A 23,890-nucleotide genomic window follows, 5' to 3' on the forward strand; every position below is an offset into this window, starting at 1 on the left:
GTGACTCATCCCTGAGGCCCCTGAGCCTCCAGGAGACTCCCTCATCTAATCTCCAGGCTAGGAGCCAAAGCCTTCGCCTCCCTGGGTCAGAAACATATAAGCAACTTGAAAATAAGGACCAGGTTCTGGAAGTTTAAGTCTGTCTTTGGGAATATTTCCTTCTCCTCTGTTGTTGTGGTGTTCTTCCTCCTCTTCTTCCTCCTCTTCCTCCTCCTCCTCCTCCTCTCCTCCTCTCTCCTCTCCTCCTCCTCCTCCTCTTCCTCCTCCTCCTCCTCCTCTCCTCCTCTCTCCTCTCCTCCTCCTCCTCCTCTTCCTCCTCCTCCTTTTTTGAAAAGTAATTGTACAAAGAAAATTTGATTTAACATGTCATGCTATGAGTACAATGCATCTTGATCAATGTTCCCACTTTTGTCAGTCTCTCCTAGCTCTCCCAACCCCGTTCATCCCCTTAGTTTTTTTAGTTCCATGATGAATATTATTACTGCCTTTTCCACTGTCTCTCTTCATTCATCTTCCCCTTTCCCCTTAACGTCAATCCCCTACCCCCAAGTACCAGCTGCTGAAATTTATTTTGTTAGACTGCAAATTGTTCAAGGAGTTATCCCACTGGAATTCTTCCTTGCATATACCATACTTTAGTTAATATGTTTGTGTGTGTGTGTGTGTATATATATATATATATATATATATATGTATATATAATACCTTATATATCTCTACATATATAGCTATAAATTGGGTCTAATTTACAAAATCTTTTCTATAAACTTGTATATTATATTATAAATTTATAAATTATTTCTAAATTAGATCTAACTTTCACATATGAGAAAAAACAGTCTCTCTGGGCCTGATTTACTTCACTTAACATCCTTTGCTTCACATTCATCCATGTTCCTACAAACTACACAGTATCATTCTCTCTAATGGATGAGTAGATTCCATTATGTATATGTATATAGGCTGTGGGGAGTGTATATAATATTTTCTTGATCCATATGTCCATTGAAGGACATCTGAGCTGTTTCCATATCTTGGCTATGATGAATAGTGCAGCAATGGACATGGTTGTACCAAGTGACTTTACTGTATACTGATTTGTCATCTTTTGGATAAGTGCCCAAGAATGGTATGTTGCTGGATCATAGGGTAGAAAGATATATTTTAGTCTTTGCTTCAGACTATGTTTGTCTGCAACTGGTACCTATGAGGGGAAGCTTGTTTCCTGGTAGCACATGCATTTCCACACAGGCAGAGGTGATGGGTGGTATGAAGTGTCTATTCCACCAGCCTATGGGAAGTCCTGAGGCCAATAGACTGCTTCTGGCAACATGGTGGCACCTTAGTTCCATGGAGGTAGCACGACTATCAATAGTGACATAAAAGAATTCCAGGGGCCACAACAGGTGACAACAACCTTACATTTTGGCTTTTCTTGTCACACACTTGAGGAGAGTCTTCCAGAAGAGAGAGTCTGGGGTTTATCTGGGCTTTGAGGCCAAGAGAAATAAGCTTTGCCAGTGAGCTCATTGAACATAGTCTGATGACTTCCAAAAACCTGGAAGTCATCAGAAGCTGACACCCCTGCCAGGGTAGATCTGAGGAAAGCAAAGCTTACAAGGGAGGCTGGGGCTGACCTGGCGCTTGCTCAGAAGACAGTGGGAAAGTGGAGTGGGTCAGGCTGTACTTATCCTCTTCACTTTGTATTTCTGAAGGAAATTTGGATGGCCATGGATCGGATGTCACCAGACTTGAAGCCTTGAGGTATTTTCATGTGTAATGTTGGCAGAGAAGCTTGTCTTGTGGAAATCAATGTAAATCATAAAAACAGAGACTCACTGGGCCTTAACAGCAAAGAGGCAGGAAGGAGGTAGACCCCAGAGAAAGAGAAGGGGTCAGCCAAGAAAAATGGAGACAGTCTGGGGTGGAAATTTACCACATATTTAAGTATTAATGATAGGGTCTGAATAAACTGACATTTCCACTGAAATTAGGCTTATCGACATATTATAAAATCATATGTCCACATCTTTACTCCATATGAATATTAGGTGTCAAGTTGACTCAGGTGGCACTGTCAGATTTTGGTCAAACATCAGTGTAGGTGTTACTGTAAAGGTAGATTTACATTGGGCTCTACAGCTTCTATTGCCAGCCTGGGACCTACCCTTAGTTTTGTTTTGTTTTGCTTTCATTTTTTCATTCTACCACTTGAACCACAGCTGAAATCCAGCTTTTTGGTAGTTACCTGCAGATAAGAGTCTTAAAGACTTTCCTGCTGGGCTAGCTTTGAACTGTGATCCTTAGTTCACAGAGAATTCTCTGGGCCCTGAAAACAGAGAGGCAGGAAGGATGTGAGTCTCAGAGAAAGAGAAGGAGTCAGGCCAGAAAAATGGAGACAATTTGGAATTACAGGATTGTAGGTATGATTTACTGGTATCCAGAGACTCTATAGACTTTGAGTGAGGTTGATGGCCATCACTGAGGTGGTGGGCTCCATGTAGTTAGTTGAAGGCCTCAGCAAAGAGGCCTCTAGGTCCCTAGAAAGGAAAACATTACTCTAGAAAGCCAGATTTAGGGCTTCAACATCACTCTTTCCACATTCTCCAGCCTGCCAGTCTGCTCTCAGTGTTAGAATTTCCAGTCCCCACATTCTCAATCTCTGTGATAACAGAATGGGTTCCCTTCCCTGAAGAACCCTGACTAAGGCACCTGACATCTGCTGGTGTCTTCAGTCCCTGGCGGGAGCATGGGAAAGCACATTTCTTCACTTCTTACCTTGTGTTCTCTCTCGGTTTCTGCCACATAACCCTCATGTGTCCTTTCTCCACTCCCATGTGTCAGAGAGGATGATGTGTGTGCTGCAAGCAAAGTTCTACTCCCCATGTTGGGGCACGGAGATCCTGAACTTGAATCTGCCATAAAAGAAAATGACTGAGGTCTGAGGTCCAGAAACACTAAAATCTCTTTCATTCCTGTAAGAGGAAATCAGGGTTATATCTGAGGTACTCAGCTCTGGTCACAGATCTTGGACATAGCAGGAAATATTATGCGATTTTATGACTGCTCTGGAGAGAATACCCAATGTTTTCATAACAATGGGGTCATTGCGATAATTAATCTGAGGAAGCAGGAATAGTCATATCTCCAAAGTCTTGATCCAGTCATTTTCATCAAGCCTCAGGCTAATTCACATTTTACCAAATGTGTGGTATGCCTAAGTGTGTGTGTGAGAGAGAGAAAAAGAGAAAGAGAGAGAGAGACAGAGACAGAGACAGAGACAGAGAAAGACAGAGAGAAAGAGAATGATAGGTTGGCTTAGTTCTTTGGAAAATTTCATGTTGAAAATGATGAGTGACTATGAATTTAAATGGATAACAAACAATGTTAAGAGTCAATGGTTTAAAAGCCATGATTGTAGTTGCGTCATTCTAAGGATAAGTAAGCACATGTGTGGGTGCACACACGTGTGGGTGCACACACACACACACACACACTTTTCCCCAAATGCTTAGATCCTACCCTAATATCTTTTTTAGGTTTTTTTTTTTTGGTCATGGGGCTTGAACTCAGGCCTAGGCATTCTCCCTGAGCTTTTTCATTCAAGGCTGGCACTCTACCATTTTGAAGCACAGTACCACTTCTGTTTTTCTGGTGGTTAATTAGTCTCACATACTTTCTTGCCTGAACTGGCTTTGAACCATGATCCTCAGAGCTCAGCCTCCTGAGGAGCTAGGATTATAGACATGAGCCACCAGCACTCAGCCCTAATCTCTTGAAATGTGTGATTTTCAAAATTACAAAAGATACTCTGATGATGTAATTACAGTTATGAACCAATGACCTTAAAGATAATCTCAGATTATCCAAGTGGGCCTGACCTAACCACATAAACCTTCAAACTGGAGAGTTTCCTCTGACTAGAGGCAGGAGGAGAGGCTGTTGGGGGGGATCCACTAATGAGAGCTTTGACCCACTGTCCCTGGAGAAGCTACAAAGGTATCAGCTGGACATCTGTGGTAGCCAAGACTAGTCCTGCCTGACAGCAGAAAACAAGGGAGTACAGTCCTGCAGCTACAGGGGCTGAGTTCTGACAACCACCTGGAAGATCTGCATAGATCTTCCCAAATCCTCTAGAGAACAGTACAGCCCCCTACTCCACCCTCATCAATTTGACTTCAGCCTTGTGACAATCTGCAGTGAGAACCCACTCAGCCCACTTGGAAATCTGATCTATACAACTGTGAGTTGTGTAGAGGCCGGAGTCCACTATGCTGGTTATTACAGTTACAGGTTGAGTTGCACCTCTTGAGAATTCATTAGGTGAACACTTACTCCCCAGCACCTCAGAATAGGACTCTATTTAGGAATAGAGTCTGTAAGATATGATTAAGATGAAATGAGGCCATGCGTTTAAACCCTAGTCCAATATGACTTGGGTCCTTACAAGGAAGAGGGAGGCACAGACACCCAGAGGAAGACTGGAGACACAGGCAGGGTGTACCACCACAGCCACTGCAGACCCAGCAAATGCATGCAGATGTAGTAGAAACAAACCCATTTCCCAACTGTGTTGCCAGCCTCTGTTTTTCTGGTAGTTCATGAACATACATCAGCAGGCAAACATGTTCTAAGGTCTCACATCTTAAAAGAAAAGAAATCCATTCTTGTCCCAGATCCCTATTTTCCCATCTACCAATAGTAAAGACTTTTTGAAGGGATAGTAATGAGTGGCATGGGTGATTAGCACTGGTAATCTTAGCTACTCAGGAAATTGAGATCTGAGGATCTCAGTAAGAGTCCATGAGACTTTTTTGTACTTTTTTATTGTAAAAATGCTGTACAGAGGGGTTATAGTTACATGAGCAAGGTAATGAGTACATTTCCTAGTGAGCATTGTTGCCTCCTCCTTCATTTGTCCATGAGCCTCTTCAATTAACCAGCTAAAAAAGTCAGAAGTGAAGATGTGGTTCAATATGGTAGAGCATCAGTTTTAGTGCAAAAGCTAAAGGGTAGCATCTAGGCCCCCTGAGTTCAGACTCCCAAGCATGCATAAAAAGAAAAAGAAAGCAAGGGTGGATCCTGGTCATCCAGCAGTGCAGGGCTCTTCTCTCCAAGCCCTTCCATTCAGGTATTAGAATCTTGAGTGACTGGCCCTTGCCAGTGTGCTGAGGAGATCTAGTCACTGTCCAAAGGTAACACCCAGCTCTTCTCTTAGTCCACATCTTACCAGCATTCATTGCTTTTTCTACAGGCGTCAGGGGACTCTTACTTTGATATACAAATATTGTGGTATCCTGAAGCAATCTCCTCCCTTGCTCTGTTTAGCTCCATGGATCCAAACACAGATTTGTGCAAATGACCCCCGTTCTGTATCTCCCCAGGCACCCCTTACAAATATATACTCATGCCACATACTGGTGGCTCACATATGTAATCCTAGCTACTCAGGAAGCCGAGATTTGTGGTCTGAAGCCAGTCCAGGCAAGAAACTCCACAAGACTCTTATCTCCAATTAACAACCAAAAATGCTGAAAATGGAGCTGTGGCAATAGTGGTAGAATGTTAACTTGAGTAAAAAAAAATGCTCAGGGACAGCACCCAGGCCCTGAGATCAAGCCCCAAGACCAGCACACACACGCACACACACACACACACACACACACACACACACACATTTAGACTATACTACCAACAGCGCATGTGGAACTTCTGTGTAGATACCATATGGGCTCTGCCTCTGCATGAGGATCGCAGTAGCACACTTAGCTTTCAGTTCCAGCAAACAGATCTTCCAGTGCCCATAACATACTGGATAAACAGATCCACCCAGTTTCTCAGGCCCCTACAGACATCTTTCTTCCTCCTACAGTGACTGGTTTCAAGTCTCCTGATTGGGACCAGAGGTTCTTGACCTGATTGGAGAAAGAATTCAAGAATAAACACAAAGGAAACAAGAAAGATCATGTTGATTAATTTGACAAAGAGTGTAAGGAAAAGAAGGGGAAAGTGCACCCACGAGAAGGAAGTCAGGCAGTCTCACTGCACTCAAGACCTCAAGTTTTTATTGGAGTCTACAGACATGGAAGTGACCATCTCAGAAAACTGGCTATCCATCACCAATTCTTTCCCAATGTCTGCCAGGGGAGTTCTTGAGCTCAGATAATAATATCAACACTGTTATTTTCCCTATGCTGTAGGTCACAAGTTTTTCTTTTTACATCAGTATGTCAGAGTGTGATTGTGTGTGTGTGTGTGTGTGTGTGTGTGTGAATGTATGTGTGTGTGTGCTGGTACTGGGGCTTGAACTCAGGGTCTGGGCATGGTCCCTGAGCTTCTTTTGCTCAAGGGTATCACTCTACTACTTGAGCCACAGCCTCACTTCCAGCTTTTTTGAGTAATTTATTGGTGATAAGAGTCTTACTTTCCTGCCCAGGCTAGCTTTGAACCCTTCTCAGCTTCTTGAAGAGCTAAGATTACAGATGTGAGCCACCAGCACCCAGCCAGAGCGTTATTTTTTTTTATCAATATGCAAGTCATCATTCTTAGCCACCAATTTTTTTTATTCACCCTAACTCTTGAATCACTAATGCTGAATGTTAATTGTTCAGTTTAATTGAAATACAATTCCATACCATAAAAATACAGCTATGTAAATTGTAAGTTGTTTTTAGTGCATTTGCAACTGTGCAATCTACCTATGGAATGTTTACATTCATTTTTCTACCAACTAGTAATTATTTCCTGTACAATAGATACTTAGGCGATGTGTCATCTATTTTATCTATGGATTTGCCTATTCTTCACATTTTATGTAAATGGAACCATCTACTCTGTGATCTTTTGCATTTGGCCACACAATTGTCTGTCTTTTTGACTACTGAGCTGCCTTAAAGATGGCTAAGTTGACATGCAATGATTGTAAGTATTGTGTAAGTTGTGGAAATGTTCATGCAGATGAAATCATCAATCCAGCCTAGTATTCCTTTATCCCTACTCCAAGTTAAGTTCCTCAAGGCAAATTCTGAGTTCTAAATAAAAGAGATGCGTGGCATATAACCAGATCGCCAAGGTTACTTTCAGTCTCATCCATCAAAAATGTCTTAAAATTGCTTGTATCTATGGTCAAGTCATGTGTAATCCACTTTAGAGAATCACTGGGAGGTTTTATTGGCATATAGAGTCTCTAAGTAGGTTTGGATAGAAAAAAAAGGTTTCTGAACCTGTGGATAAAATGAACAGGTCAGGGGTTGGGAAGGTGTCTCAGTGGTAGAATGCTTGCTTTGCATGCCTGAGGCCCTGGGTTCGATTCCTCAGCACCACATAAGCAAAAATTTAAAAAAAAGCCGGAAGTGGCGCTGTGGCTCAAGTGGTAGAGCATTAATCTTGAGCTGAAGAGCTGAGGGACAGCGCCCAGGCCCAGAGTTCAGGCCCCATGACTGGAATCAGAAAAAAAATTTAAAAAATGAATAGGTCATTCCTGCAAGAAAGAATAATATTTGAAAATATTAACTCTCTAAAGGGCAAACAGGTGTCTCCTCTCCTCTTCTCCTTTCCCCTCTCCTCCTCCCTCCCATTTCTCTACTCTCTCCTTTATTCTCCTTTTCTTCCTCTTTCTTCCGCCTCTCCCTCCCTCCCTATCTTCTTTCTTTTCTTCCTCTCTGTCTTAGTTTTTAATGAAACAGAGTCTCACTGTGTTACTCAGACTTGCCTTGAATTGCTGGGCTCAGGCTATCAGCCTCTGGAGTCGCTGGAACCACAGGCATGCACCATCATACCCTGATATGACTGTCAGTTTTAATGAAGGGTAAATATTTAAGCACTTGTACCCACATTATTATATTCTCGCTGACCCTTGCCCCTACATATTGTCTCAATATCTGTGCAACTTAGCACTGGCCTTACCTCAATCATACTTATCTTTCTGCTATGCTTGATGGGTGACTATACCAGGAAACAAATGAAAGTAGTTCTGTTTAGAATATGCTAAAATATATTATTCTCTTAGGCTTAAACATAATGTTCCTATCAGAAGTTCTTGCTTCAGGATAAAACATAAAGGTAACAAAGTGAACTGCCAAATTATGGGAAAGTTGTCTTCATAAGGGGTGAATGAGGGCTGAGAACCTGATTTAGAAAGACTGATTTGACAGCAGAATGGCAAGAATGACAGAGTTGAGACCAGTAAGGAGCCACTGCCTCCATCTGGGACTCTAGGATAAGCATGAGATGGTAAATATAGCATTAACTGAACTTAGTATAAAACCTAGTGTTCCCAACAGAGCTTATCATGCTCTTGTAATGAATTATAAGAATATCAATACTAAGCATGTTACTTATTCATGTTTACCACAACTTAGCGAGACAGAAATTAACCTTAGAAAATACCATTCCTCATGAAGAGCCATGGACAAAAGACATTTCACAATGCAGAAGAATATGCCGTAGTTCTCATTGTCCATGGTTTTAATTTCCAAAGTTTCAGAGACTTTTATTTAACTGCAGTCCAAAAAAGACTAAATGAAAAACCCCGGAAACAAATCGTGCACAAGTTTTAAATTGCCTCCTGTCCTGAGTAGCATGATGAAATCTTGGGGTGCTTCACTATGTCTTCCCTAGGATCAAATCATCCTTTTGTCATGTTGTATAAGCTACCCCCCCATTAATCACCAAGCACCTTCGAGGTTCTGAGATCAATAGCTGTGACATTGCAGTTCCACATTCATATAACTCTTCTTCTACTTCATAATGGCCACCCAAAGATGAGTGGCAATGTTGGCAATTCAGATATGCCAAAAACAAGCCAAAAAGTGCTGCTCTTAACTGAAAAGATGAACATTCTTGCCTGAGTAAATAAAGTCACAAACTGAGCTTGCCAAGTTCAATAGCCAGAGTAGATCTTTTGGACAGATACATGTGCCAAGAAGATCAGAAGTTAGTGCACAAAGATCAGCAGCAGGGCTTGCACCCCTTAGCTGGTGCTTCAGCTAGGCCACCCTGGAAGTGGTAGCCAGAGAAAGGAGGATGAACACAGATTGTCCTGACCATGGAGACACAGGGATAGGGTATCACTGTGATCTCCATGGGTAGCTATACTGCCCAGAATTCCTGCGGCATGGAAGGACATGCCTATGACTGGACAGAAGCCACACCCTACAGAGCAATGGCCCCATCACCAGCAGAGTGACCGGCGCTGTGGGCTTGTCAGCTGTGCTCTTCTGCTCCTTGGCTGAAACAGGGAGGAAACATGGACTCCTGGGTGAGGTACACTCAGAAAGGAAGTACAGAAAATCTTCTTACTAAGAGCAGGTGGGTGTTTAAGCAAGTAATAAGGGAGAAATCTGTTTTAATTTTTACCCTGAGCAAATAAAACAGGCCACCTATAGATATATTTAAAAAAAAAACACCTAATATGTAAAAGAGGACTTTGCCTCTTCAGACAGACACTTCACAGAAAGATCAAAGGAAAGTTTACTATATTGTATGAACAAATAATCTATGTGGCTTCTACAAATGTCAAGCAGGGTTAAAGGATGTGTCTGCTTCATGCCTGCATGTCTTTTCAGAAATTCAACTGCACAGAGTGAGTGGTACTGAAAAATCAAATCTCTCTGTTTTTCTAAGTTGAGTGTCTTTAGCTCCATGGTCTGAGAAAACCTTACACAGAGCCAAACACAGCAGGCTTGGATTCCAAGGGGTAGGGCGGAGGAGGGGGGGGGAAGGAAGGAGGGAGAGGGAGGGGAGGCTTTGTCCTGTGCCTGCACCATCCTTCACGCAATGGCTGTGACCTTTTTCTCTATCAACAAAGAGAAGGGGCAAGTCTGAAATTCAGTCTCCAGGTTTGATGATCATAGTTTTTATTGTCTGAAATCTAAGCAAAATAATTTCACCGTTTCCCTCAGATTGGCCATTCACGGTGAAAAGATGTGTGAGGTTCAATGACACGCGAAGCAACACACACCTCCTTCCTCACATTGCTGACTGCTAGGAAATAGTTTGTCAAATTGTATTTATGGTGAGACAGGTTCAAACAGCAGCTTAGAGTTACCGGCCTGGAACTATATTGGAAATGGAAAACGACGGGAGCAAGAGAATAATAAAGGGTCAATTAAGGCTTGAGGGAAGATAGGAGAGAAGACAAAATCAGAAATACTGCGTAAAGGGACCAGAATTTTTATTACTACTTTAAAATACCAAGGGACAAAGGATGCACAGAAATGAATTACTCCATCAGTAAGTAGCACAAAGTAATGAATTAGTAATATTCACCATTACTACCTTCACCACCACCACCACCACTGCCACCATCATCATAATTATCATATCTTCATCATCTGGTCACCATCATTATCATCATCATCATCTCAGCCCTTTGTTGAGTGATGACGAATTATAAATATGAGCCTTCACTGTTGGCTTTAGTTGCTAAGTGCCTTCCCTCTATCAATGACAGAGAACTGGTGTTGGTGTGTCCTCAGCTCTGCTATTTCTACTAATGACACTAAATGCAGAAACAAAGCCAAATTATGGTTCTTTCTGAGCCTTGTCAGTGAGCCTTTGGGAACCTTGGCTAGTCCTGGCCCTGTTAAACCCAGGGAAAACAGGAGTGCCTGGAGATAAACTGCCAAGTCACCTCTGGACATTGAGTTCCACCCACTGGAATTGTCTGAGCAGTGGCAAACTGTTTCTCAGGTGTGTACTATTGTGACAGATGAAGAGATATCTGTCTTCTTGTCCTGCTCCTGTCACCCAGTGGGCTCCTCTTAGGGCTCTGAAATGCTCCTATTTGCAACTTGCTTGCCTTCACAAAGTGCTATCTGCCTTGGTGCAGTGCGAGGGGCAGGAAGAAGGGATCCTCTGTGCAGCAGAGGCAGAGACTGTGGACTACATATGTTTGAAAGTGGCTGCCAGGGAGGTGGGAGCCAAAGGCATCAGATGGTTGGGTACTAGGATTGAACAGACGTTCAGGTATCAGATGCTTCTGCTAATCAGCAAGGGCAGCCAGTGTCTATTCATAATCCTCCCCAGAGTGCCTTCACATAGTGGGGGAGGGAAGACTTGCGCTAATCCTCCGGGAGTTCCTTAACTGAGTGTCTGAAATAAACAGACAATAGGAAGATTAAGGAGAAAAAGCACACACATGCAGGGGGACTCTGCAGGAAAATGAGTGAAAACTTTAATAAAAGTGAGCTTTAAGAGTTTATACACACTTTTCTTATAGGAAAAAGGGGTGGATATGTGGCACGTTAGGGGAAGAGTTAATGATTTGGGGGGAAAAGATAAACCAACCTTCGAACAAGAAATGATCATCTGTGACAAAGTTTGTCTAGATGTGATATAGACTCTAACTTCTAGTCTCTCCTGTTGTGCTAAAAGCCAATTTTCTTTAGTTAATGAAACTTCTAGGGAAGGGATTAATGATGATGATGGTCCTTTTGGCGGAGATAAAGGAGCTTCAGACATGACATGTTCTTACCATTGCTGCTTTCCAAGTGCCTTCAGCTGAAAGTAATTGATGCACTAAAGCAGCCTATGTTAAGGTCATATTTGCTGACCTCTACCATTAGAATTATCTTTTTCCAAGATGGTAACCTTCACCTGGGAGATCAAAGGCAATGGACATTAAAGACATTTGACATCCACAAATACCCAAGAATCTTTTTCGGGTCATGCCAGTAATAATATCACACTTGAATACTGCTTTATGGTTTACAATATTTTATCACTCTTTTTTATTGTGAAAATACTGTACAGAGGGATTACAATTACATGGGCAAGATAATGAGTACATTTCTTATCAAGCATTGTAGCCTCCTCCTTTGTTTCCCCTTCCCATCCCTTCCCATCCTCCCCCCGCTCCCCCCCCTCCTCCCAGCCCCCCCCCCACCAAAGTTGTAAAGTTTGTTTTCCACATAAGGACTTGAACATCTCATTGTTGCAATGGGTCCACCTGTATCCCTATTTAAACGATTTGTTTTTCCCCTTCCCCTCCATAAATTATACCGAATCAAATACAGTGAAAGCAGGGGTTATACTGTGGGGGAGGGGCATACAAAGCAACAAAAAATAATCTTATAAATGTGTTAGAAACAATTGCATGAAAGAAAAAAATAGAGGGCTCCATGGTTTATACTTTATTGTATTAATTTAGGACTTTACAATTGACAATGTGGGTTTATGCACACCTTCTGTTGGGCTCTCACAGAGCTCTAGGGTGAATTATTTCTACTTATTACAATGAGTTATACACACACACACATACACACACACACACAAACACACATTTTGTCAGTCGTGGGGCTTGAACTCTGGGCTCTTCAGCTCAAGGCTAGCACTCTACACATGAGCCACAGTGCCACTTCTGGTTTTCTGGTGGTTTATTGGAGATAAGAGTCTTACGGACTGACTTTGAACCTTGATCCTCAGATCTCTGCCTCCTGAGTAGCTAGAATTATGGGTGTGAGCCACTGGCGCCTGGCTTACAATGAGTTATATTTCTATTTATTACAACTAATCATTAACAACTATTTCAGTACTCTGACCAAGGTGATTCCTGAGGCCCTCAAAGATGATACGATGTGTAAGGGAAGGAGTAAAAGTCTAGACCTTGTTTTTACTACTTTCTTTTTCATCATTGTATATCATGATACAGTGTGGGATGTTTGTATACTCCAAGACATTAGTGAAAGTTCTTTACAGATAAAATCTACTCTGCTTCCTGGACGTGTGGTCTGCTTCGCTCACAGTGTGCTTAACAATGATGGGATGGAAAGAGGAAATGGTAAGGGAGTAGGTCTTCCCCACAAAGAGACACTCCTAGCTTTTCTTTGTTTTTATTCTGCATCTTGACCAAGCGATGATGTAGTTGGGTCATCACAGAAATAGAACTATGATGTTTCACAGATGCTTTGGGTGATTTTAGATATCTCTGTGTTTCCTAATCAAGCACTCGTCTCTTGCTGGTACCTGTAGAGCTTCCCAACCACTCTGACAATATAGAAAGTTTTAAATCTACTTTATGAATAAGATAGGGACTCTGAGAGCCTTGGCATCCTAGACTACCAAGCAATGAATGGCCTGGCATCCCAGCATTAAAGAAATAGACAACCCTACAGTACATTTGGAGAGACAGGAGATGGATGACATTTCCGAGTAATGAGTCCTCACGGTCCTATAATTGGAATCAAGTCACCTACGTGGAATCTCTATGCTGCAACAGGATGTTTCAGTTTTGTTATTGTCATTGGTTGGTTGGTTTTTGTGCCAGTCCTGGAACTTGAACTCAGGGTCTAGGCACTGTTCCTGAGATTCTTTTCCTCAAGGCTAGTGCTCTATTAATTGAGCCACAGCTCCATTCTGGCTTTTTCTGAGTAGTTTATTGGAGATAAGAGTCTCATGGACTTTCCTGCCGGGGCTGGCTTCAAACCATGGTCCTCAGATATCAGCCGTTTGAGTAAGTAGGATTATAGGCATGAGTGACTGGAGCCTGGTGTTTGAATTTTAAAGCCATCTAAATCCTTGGTGAGGATCTTCTTCCTAGTAGCAGACTGCCAACTTCTGCTTATATCCCTCCTGGCAGCATGGAGAACAGAGAAAGTATCTTGTTTTCCTTATAAGGCCATGAATCCCATTCATAAGGAGTGCATCTTCCTAGTCCTCTCAACTCCTAAAGATCTTACCTCTTAGAATCATTGCATTGAGATTCAGATTTCTACATATGAGTTGAAGAATGGGGATACCACGTGCAATCAACCCATTGTCTGAGCAGGAGACCATTTAGAAACTTCTCTGAGCTAGAATGTTGCCTAAAAGAATCAAGTCTTTATTTTAATTGGCATACATTTGTTTTTATGACAGCCCATTTGGAGGAAGTTAGAAAGATTAGTACGTTTGTTGTTTTCAAGGTACTGATACTTTAATAACAGGGAGCTGTGTATTAGAGGAAGTGAGGTAGGGTAGGATGGGCCAAGTAGGAACTGGGAATTGAATCTTACTTAGTTTCCAGGCTGTCACCCTGTCATCTGATGGCTTGGGGATACAGTCATCATCCTGGATTCTACAAGATGGTAGCCAAGGAACTCTTCCCCAATGCTGAGGCTTGAACTCATAGCCCAAAACTCAGACAGCCAAGGAGTCTTAGGTCATTATCATCTTAACAAGCAGTTATATCTCATTTCTACTGGTAATGAAAGTTTACTTCCCTCATAGCAATCTGAAGGAGTCTCATTCTTCTGTGTGTTTCCATTTTGGGGAAAGTAATCACTCTGAAAATGGCTATACACCACAATCAGTCTGCTATGACTTAGAAGCTAGTGGTCCTTGTTGCTTTTCTTCCTCAAGACAAGAGATTATAGAGGCAGATATTATTATTATTAATTATTATTGTGATTCTTTAGGCTATAAAACTTAAAAAGAAGCTCTTACTCAAAATCGTGGCACTTGAATAATTTTTAAGCTACCAAACTGGAATTTATTTAGGCTAGTTTAAAGGCTAATTGATCCAATTTCAATTTCAAATTTAAACACTACTTATAATGCACTGTCATTCATTTTAATGGGTGTTAATGTGGAAATATAATTGCGACTCTTTGAACAAGAGCATCATTAACCCTGTTATTGCTGATCAATGTACAGAGATATACTAATAAAAATGTTTGTCCGGTAGGATTGAAAGCACAGTCTGGATACTCTCTAATCATGAGAGTTTCTGGAAGGAAAAGAAGCTATTTGAGCACTCTGATATTTAACCTTTGCAGAAATAAGCAAGTAGGCACAATGCTTCATACTGTGCCTAGAACACCAGAAGAACTCTACAAACAGCTCCAGAGATAGGTGATTGTACATTTTACAGCTGCTTTCAAGAGCTGTTGTCTTCCTTTCCTTACGCCCCTCAGACTTTTTTCCACCAGATCTGTAGAATAGGTATGAATCTATAGAAAAATGTGTCTACCAACCTGAATTTGTATAGTCATGAGCTATTATTGCATTTTCTGCAGATGGCAGACACTTGACAGAATTTTGTGGTACAGTTAAACACCTCTAAAGTAGCTTTACATATGAGAATGCAAAGGTTCAATGATGCTAAAGAAAACGTCCTCCAATTCATACTTCAAGTGCTCATTAAGTGACAAGGCTGAAATTTCATCCAACATTATGGTACATATTCTTTATAGCAATCTCTCCAACCATGTGGAAAGATCCCGACTGGTCCTAGACCCTTTCTACCTCCTGCAATCTCCTCTGATTGTCCAGAAAATAACATTAAATTAAGCTAATTTGATGTGTCATTACACCACTGTGCCTTTCAGTTCCCTTTGCCTCAGGCACCCGTCAGCCAAGGAGCCTGAGGCTCACCACTTGGACCATTTCTGTGAACAGATTCTCTCCACTGCTTCCCTTATGGTTGTGAAAAACACCAGGGCAAAAGTTCTAAAGTATAATGGAGAGCTAACATTTTAGGTTTTAGAGCGTATTTTCCAACGATAGTCTTTCTAATGGAAGCAAAGACCGGGGCTGATTCAAAGATCTGATGGTTCCAACATCAGGGCAAACCCATTTCAGTGGGTGGGGTGGAGGACTGCACTCGGAGCTTTATGACTGTCAGAGAGTGGAAACCTTGTGTCACAGATAACATCACTATTTTTCTAGAGGTGTTCGGCGCTTTGCCTCTGTGTTCTGGATAGACTCAGAAAGATCTAGCCTCTTTCAGCAAGGACTTCTCTGTAGTTTAAGTGCACAAATTCAAGTATAACCAATACAGTAGTGCAAAGTCATTATTAAGACTATTTTTATTGAACTTTGTATGATAGCTGCTGTGTCCAAAGTTGAACACTATATGTTCAGCAAAAGTAGTCACCATACTACATATTTGAAATATATAATTTCTGTTTCACAGGGAGCCGGAGAACCTGAGATCTAGAGAAGTAAAGTCATTCTCTCAAGAGACCCTGGCCACAGGTGACAGGGCTAGAATGTGATCTCCACAATTTGTCTACAGAGCACAAGCTCACCCAGGGCTCTGCAGTGGATGGGTGACAAACATTGCATATCCTAATGGTAAAGTCAAAGACAGCCACCCCAAGGAGAAGGCAGCCTTTGATTGGAATTCTACACCGCAAGCAAGAACTAGCCACATGAAGAAGTCAGGAACTGTCTAGTTGAAGAAATAGCCCCCACTGGAGGAGGTCAAGGTCATTTCATGCCGTGGGAAGGGAACTACCTGTGGTATTACTCAAGTGAAGTTCCCAGGGAGTCTGGGGGCAGCGAGACTCCAGAGAAGGGAAGTGGCAAAGCTGGGGCAAGTACATGTCAGAGCAGGCCATGGGACCATGCAAAGACTTGGTCCTGTCATTGATGGATGGACTTTGAAGAAGATGGAGATATTAAAGTTAGGGCCAAGAGGATAGTGTGATCTCAGTGTGAGACCCAGCACCTAGCTCCTGGAGTGGTCCAGGCAAGATTTGGTGAGGATTTGGAGGCAGCAGGCAGACAGTAGAGGAGGTTTATTCCCATAGTGGGTGGAATGATCAGGTTTTCATGAATTAATGGACTTCGCAGTGTGGCATAAGGGATGCACAGCTAAGACATTCTGCACAATAAGCTGCAAAAGGGACTGCATTTGCAGACTGCTGGTTAAAAGAGCTTACAGATGTGAAGAATTCACATGATGATTGTCTTGTGAGGGACACGTTCTACAACAACCATGATCATGAGGATGAACGTTGAAGTTGGAGTCTTTGTGAAAAGAGGACTTGGTTGTAAGACACACCATGTTATTTTGTCTCTCTTTAACATTAATGACCAAACCCTTGAAAGACCATCTTCTGATGGAGCACACCAGGTTGATAGAAACCCAGGGGACCAAAGGACAAGCAATAGATCTGACTTCATTAAGGGTAAGGAAGACTAAAATAAAGGTCCTCCAAGGTTGTGGTCTAATCCCTCCCCACCTCTAGAAAATATTCAGATGAATATTCCTAGGCTTTTTGTGTTGTTGTTTTGTTTTTGTGTCAGTATTAGGGCTTGAACTCATTGTTGGGTGCTGTCCCTTACCTTTTTCTGCTCTAAGTGGGCACTCTATTACTTGAATCACAGCTCCATTTCTGCCTTTTTGGTAGTTACTTGGAGAGTAGAATCTCACTGTTTCCTGCCTGAGCTAGCTTTGAACCTTGATCATTAAATCTTAGCCTCCTGAGCAGCTAGGATAACAGGCCTGAGACATCAGTGTCTGGTGAAAAGTGGTCAATTTTTAAATAAGATGAAGATACTAAGATGTATAGCCCATCAATATGACCTATAATTGTAAAACCGAATACAAGCCTGAATTCCCATGATGGAAGGAAGCTCACCCACAGTGTCAGTTCTGGCCTAGGGACGGAGACAGTATCATCTCTCTGTGGACTGTGCCCTATGAGTGACCCAGGAACCATCAGAGTTTGAAGATCAACAGGCTGAGGGAATGAATGACATTCTCTTATGGGTGGGGCAGTAAGCATGCATTTGGAGGCAACAAAGCTAGAATTTTACCTGAATAGTCACTTGCTATTTGCTGATTTCTCAACTTTTCCTTAGAGATTTCTGAAAATATATCCAGACCCCACTTACTCAGAAACTGATTCTATAAGTCTGAGCTCTTAAAGTTCATGTCTGGGGTTCATGTCTGTAATCCTAGATACTCATGAGGCTGAGATCTGAAGATCAAGATTCAAAGCTAGTCTGTGGAGATAAATCTAAGAGACTCCTATCTCCAACTAACCAACACAATGCGGGAAGTGGGGTTGTGGCTCAAACTTCTGCAAGCCATAGGATGAGCAACCAAGACTAAAAACTGATTGATCTCCAGGACATCCTTATGGTCATTCATTGAAAATGGTTATTTATTTATTCATTGATGCACTCATTCATTCCATCTCTAGTTGGAAGAATGGCTGAGGCAGATGACTCACTACCTCTTGGAAGTTATGCTCTGAGAATTAGTCATCAATGAATTAAGGTGATAGGAGGCAGATCAACCAGGTTTTGTCCCTTAGCTTCCTGGGATCTCCTTTGCTCTTAAGATTCCTAAAAGTAAATATGTATTGGCAGTTATGGATGTGGAGATTTCCATCACTATTTCCCAAGGAAAATCAGTTCAAAAACAATTATTTAGCCAGGCACCGGTGGTTCACGCCTGTAATCCTAGCTACTCAGAAGGCTGAGATCTGAGGATTGCAGTTCAAAGTCAGCCTAAACAACAAAGGTTGTGAGACTCTTATCTCAAATTAATCACCAAAAAGCCAGAAGTGGAGCTGTGGCTCAAGTGGTAGAATACTACTATTGAATGAAAGAAGGTTAGTAATAGCATTCAGGCTCTGAGTTCAAGCCTTAGGATTGTGTGTGTCCATGCATACACACACACACACACACACACACACACACACACACACTTACACCAGTATTCAACCAGCTCACTTTATATTTCTGAAAATATAGGGTAGGGAGAGGGAGGATGGCAAGCTGAGGCCTTCACTGATGTTCTTTTCCAGCCCCATCAATTTCAGCTGGTGTGCCTGTTAGATCACAGTGACATATTTTGCATGTTATTTGTTTGTTTAGGGGAAGGGGGATGTTGAGCACCAATGTGAGTGTCTGATGTCAGGTGGCTGCCATGTGAAGTTTCTGTTTCATCTCTTTCCTCATTCTTGAGTTGAATCACTCAGCGGCCATGCCTTTGGCCAGCAAGGGCAAAGAGGACTGCAAGTCAGAAACTAATTGCAGGCTGCTCTTTCTAAATGCAACATATGTTAATGAGCCTTTCAGACAATTATGGAACTTTCTGGTAGCAGGCTAAACTCAGGGCTATGCCAGTCATGAGACAGTTAATTTGAACTGCGTGAGAAATGTGTATTTCCTTGGGAGCAGAAGTGAGGAGTCCATACTGGGAAGAGCCTGTCTCATGGAAAGAGGAAGCTCTGGCTTGTATGTGTGGTCAAGGTAGGGGGGGGCACACATAGCATGGAGGGCTGGGAAAGGATCAGCCAAGATGTAAGAGATCAAGCCGGGCACTGGTGGTCTGTAATTCTAGCTATTCAGGAGGCTGAGATCTGAGGATCACTATTCAAAGCCAGCCCAGGCAGGAAAATCTGTGAGACTCATCTCCAGTTAACCACCAGAAAACTGGAAGTGGAGCTGTGTGTGGCTCAAGTGGTAGAGCACTCATCTTGAGCTGAAATGCTGAGGGACAGTGCCCAGGCCCCGAGTTCAAGCCCCATGGCCAAAAATAAAAAAAAATAAAAGATGTAAGGGATCCCACAGTGCTGTGTTTATTATGAAAATTCGTGATTTGGAAGGGTTAATGTTTTAATGTGGGCTCATGGACATGCACATCTGTTTATATACATAAGGAAGAATGAATGTTACCATAGACAATCTGACATCTTTAATGCTTCTAGCATCCCTATTGCCTAGCACAGCCTTTTCTTTGGGCTATTGTTGATAAATATGAATAAGCAACTGACTAATGGAATGATTGAATGCATCCTGGAATCATGTGTGTGTGTGTGTGTGTGTGTGTGTTTGTGTGTATGTGCGCGTATGCTGGTTCTTGAACTCAGGTCCTAGGCAATGTCCCTGAGATTTTTTGAGGGCTAGTGCTCTACTGCCTGAGCCACAGCTCTACATCAGCTTTTCAGTGATTAATTGGAGATAAGAGTCAAATGGACTTTCCTGCCAGGGATGGCTTCAAATGTCCATCTTCAGATCTCAGCCTCCTGAGTAGTTAGGATTATAGACATGAGCCACCAGCACCTGGCTGAATAATGCTAGAATTTTGATTGTGATAGAAGGGATAACCAATGAATCAGATGGGCTTTGGTAATATGGAGATGGATCTAGACTCAGGGGAGGGTGTGATCTTCAGGTCAGCACAGACTAGCAGATAGGAGCAAAGACATGGATGTCAATTTCCTGGATTCCAACCCAATCTTAGTCAGTTGCTAACTCTGTGCTGTGAGACCCTGAACATTTGCTCAAGTTCTCTATATATTCGTTCTCTCAAAAGGAAATGTAGAGTGACCTCTCATTTGTATGTGTGTGTGGGAGGGGTGTTTCATGTAAGTATAATGTTCATGAAAGTATAATGTTTATGACATTATAATAAGATCTCTGAATTATTAGATATTAGTTATAATGGTGACTATGTTGTTTTGAACACTTCAATAACCTAAATCTCAGCTTCCTTGTCTGTGAAGTCTTACCAGGAATATCTATCTCACATCATGGCTTTAAAAGATCAATAAGGATGGCTCTTAGTCTCTGTTTAGTGCTTACCTCTCGACTTAATCCTAAATGCGACTCCAAACAAGGGACAGGTGGCAGTTCAGGAAGGGCAGAATAGAATGCTCTCAGTCTGTATCTACTGATTGCAGCTTTGCTATGCATTTCAAGTCAGTACTTGCTTTTCCCATGTCTCAAGGACACCAGAACAGTTCTGACCCAACATCTGCTTTTGCCAGGATCCAATGCTTGTGAAATTGGAATGGCCATCCTAGCCAACACAGAGGCATTGACACTGAGAGCAAGCCCATGGTGTGGATTATAGCAGCTTCTGCAAAAAATCAGGACCACCACCACAGCCCCAGCTTCCTCTCAGGGGTAAGGGGGAATTCTGAAAACGGGGACCCTTGGGTAATCCCCCACTCTTACCCAAACAGTCACAGGGTCTGTAGTGGGCACAGGACAGGACTGCCTTCTCCTGAGAGGAAATGTGACACAGGAGCAGCACTGGATAAAGGGAACTTCGGGGCTGCCTTTGTCCAGAAATTTCCTGTTGAGTGTTTCACTTCGTGTTTAGGAAAGGATTGAGGAACTCTTGGGAATCTCGTTAAAAACGGTTGAGAACTTGATGAAAGAAACTTTGGCCCCGCTCACACGCTTCAGGGACACATGTCAGCACAGAAAGGCGAAGAGGGCCTGGGTTTCTTTTAATTTGAGTCTCTTTCATGTCTTTGTCTCTCAGCATTCTGGTGGTTCTGAGCATATATTTGACTTAAAAATAATTCTACTCTAGGTTTTTTTTAAAAAGCACACCACACACACACACACACACACACACACACACACAGATGAAACACCGGAAGTGGTTCACCTCTTCCTGCACCCATATATTTTACATTTGCGAATTACACCATTGAACCTACTACCCCTTGACTCTCCCCAAAATACTTTCCATTTCTTCTTCTAACCCTTTATATTAAGAACTTTTCCCCAGGGCAAGCTGGTTGGCATTGAAAAATAAATAACTAAAAGAACTAAAAACAGGCCAGAGTAGTGAATATAATACTGATGTTAAAGTATACGCTAAAACTTCATAAAGAATATCTGTCTTTCAAAGGGGCATCATCTTAGCCCTGCTCTGATGGTTTTAAAGAGCAGTATTTGGAAGACTGGAGAGAGAGAGAAAGAGGAAGAGAGAGAGAGGGGAAAAAGAGTGCCAGTTTTTCTTTTTCATTTCATGGATCCTTAACCCATATTTAATGCAGAGTCTGGATTTGAGACACAGCCAGGGCGCTTGTAATTATTTCAAACAGTTAAAAAAGCTAGTTAATGATGTTCAACATAAGTAATCATGTTAAATAGTAAAATTTAATTTCTTAAAAACTTAAAATCCTCATATCTTCTGGAATGCATTGTGCTAGAGGATGTCTGAGTAAATTAAATTCTCTCCTGCACACTAAAGCATCAATTTCCTTATGGTAATTATCTGCTAGATTGGATCTGTCAGAGGCCGGGAAGCAAGCCTGACATTATACCCTCTTTACAAAAAATGATTACAAAAAATTAAGACGAATGAGTAAAATTAAGGCTGTGTGCCTGGTAAGCCTCTATAAAGCTCTCATGGATACTCTACATAAGATACCATTGTACCAGGGACTAAGCTTTTAATGACTAGCGTATAATCAGGTGAAGTCCATTAAAACCTGGGCAGAAGTAACTGATGGCAGAGATAGAGCAGCAAGAAATGATTTTCCACCAAGTAGAAGCAATTTATTATACACAAAAACGCATTTCGAGTGGAAGTGACTGGATGGATGAGGAACTTGGAAAAAGTGACAGGGTTTTTTTTTTTTTCCTGGAAGTTTCAAACAAAAGTAATGTACAAGGGGGAGATGCAGACATTTCTTTGCCCTTGAGGAGGGTCAGGTGGGGCCATCTCTGACTGGGTCACATGGTGGCTGATCACTGAGTCTCTTCTGGTCTAGAATCTCCAGAAGGCGATTTGGACAGAGGTATCTTTCACGTCTGTGCTGGTTGGCTGGCTGATTGTAGTGTGGATAACGGAATTGTTAATCTGCTGGTTGTGAAGCCAGTGGGGTGTGAAAGTGTTTAGGGAATATAATTGCAAGAGAATCAGGGCCAGCACATTAGTTTAATTAACTCTACAGCAAAGCAAAAAGCAAAAAAAAAATCCTCAATGGAATCTTAAAGAAAGCTGCTGTGTCTCTTGGCATGAATTAGTCATGAGAAAAAAAATGCATGATTTGACATTCAAGGCTTTGAGAAGCTACCATTTCACCATCTCCATCATCCCTCTTTTTGCATCCTAGAAGTTTTTATTTGGGGAGTGGATGACTTGAGTGGTAGAGCACCTGCCTAGCAGTACAGAGGTCCTGAGTTCAAACCCCATTACCACCAATAAATGGAAAAAAATTAACATTCTTACTTTACTAGATATGGTCATGTCTTTGGTTTAGAGTGCCTGTTTCCAAAGCCTGTTATTCTTCTTTGTTGGGGATTCTTGCTTCGTGAAGGTCTTCTGTTTCTACAGGTTTCACTGTCCTGGTCTGTAATATGTCATCAGTGACATTCCAGCCTCTTGGATTACTGTGAGCAGGGTGGGAGCCCTGGGGCTTGTCAAGTGTCATTGCCAACTGCACAATGTCTACTTTACCTGGCTTTACTGGCCTTCTGTGTCCTCCCTGTGCCTCTTCTTCATTGAAAGCAGGGAATAACTACTGAGTGGTTTCCACTGACCAGCCAGCATCTCCTACAAATGCTGGTTGGACTGTTTATGGTGTGGAGTGGAAACAAGGGCCATGAATTCTCCTTTGTAAACCTCAGTTTACCATTCATAGATTCTCCACAGAGAATCTAAACTTATACCTTTCTTAAGTCTCTGATGATAGCAAAGCAACCACAATAGTGAAGAACTAGACTCACTGACACCAGCAATAGGGGGGCATATCAGTGGAGTTCATTTCTCATAAAGAAGAAGATTTGTTCTGGGACAAGCAAATAAAGGTTGCATTGTGTGACACATGATATATTTTCTAGTGACCACTTGGGGATCTCAGTGGTATTTCATTTATTACTGCCATTCATGGCAACCCCAGGGGGTCAAAGTCAGCCTCTCTGAGATCCACTAGTAACAGCAATGCCAAACAGAGGCGAGCTCAGATGGTTACTGAAACCAGCCTGGAGACTCAATCCCTGTTGGCGTTTGCCATTCTTGACTGCCCTGCAGGTTCACCTTGAGTTTCCATGTGGCCTGCTCCAGCCATATGGCATGATGTGTGGTTCTTTCTACATGTATGTGATTTCTCACAACTCCATTAGGAGGACACACATGTCCTCTACCTTCATCTGAAAAGCCCCTGCTCACTTTTAAAACTTTTTATTTTATTTTTAACTGGTATATTTTCAACTGCCTATACAATCATCTGTCTGTATCTGCATGTCTTATACCTTATGGGCCTAACCAGCCATAGTTCTAAAATATTTGAAAAAAATAATGCATCTGTACTGAGTATATCTAGACTTTATCTGTCATTGTTCCCTAAATAATATAATTGACACAATATTTGCATTGTGCTAAGAATCAAAAATAATGTGGAGATGACTTAAAGTTTGTAGG

The sequence above is a fragment of the Dipodomys ordii genome, unplaced genomic scaffold, assembly GCF_000151885.1.
Source record: "Dipodomys ordii isolate 6190 unplaced genomic scaffold, Dord_2.0 Scaffold76, whole genome shotgun sequence".
In the NCBI taxonomy this organism is placed as follows: Eukaryota; Metazoa; Chordata; class Mammalia; order Rodentia; family Heteromyidae; genus Dipodomys; species Dipodomys ordii.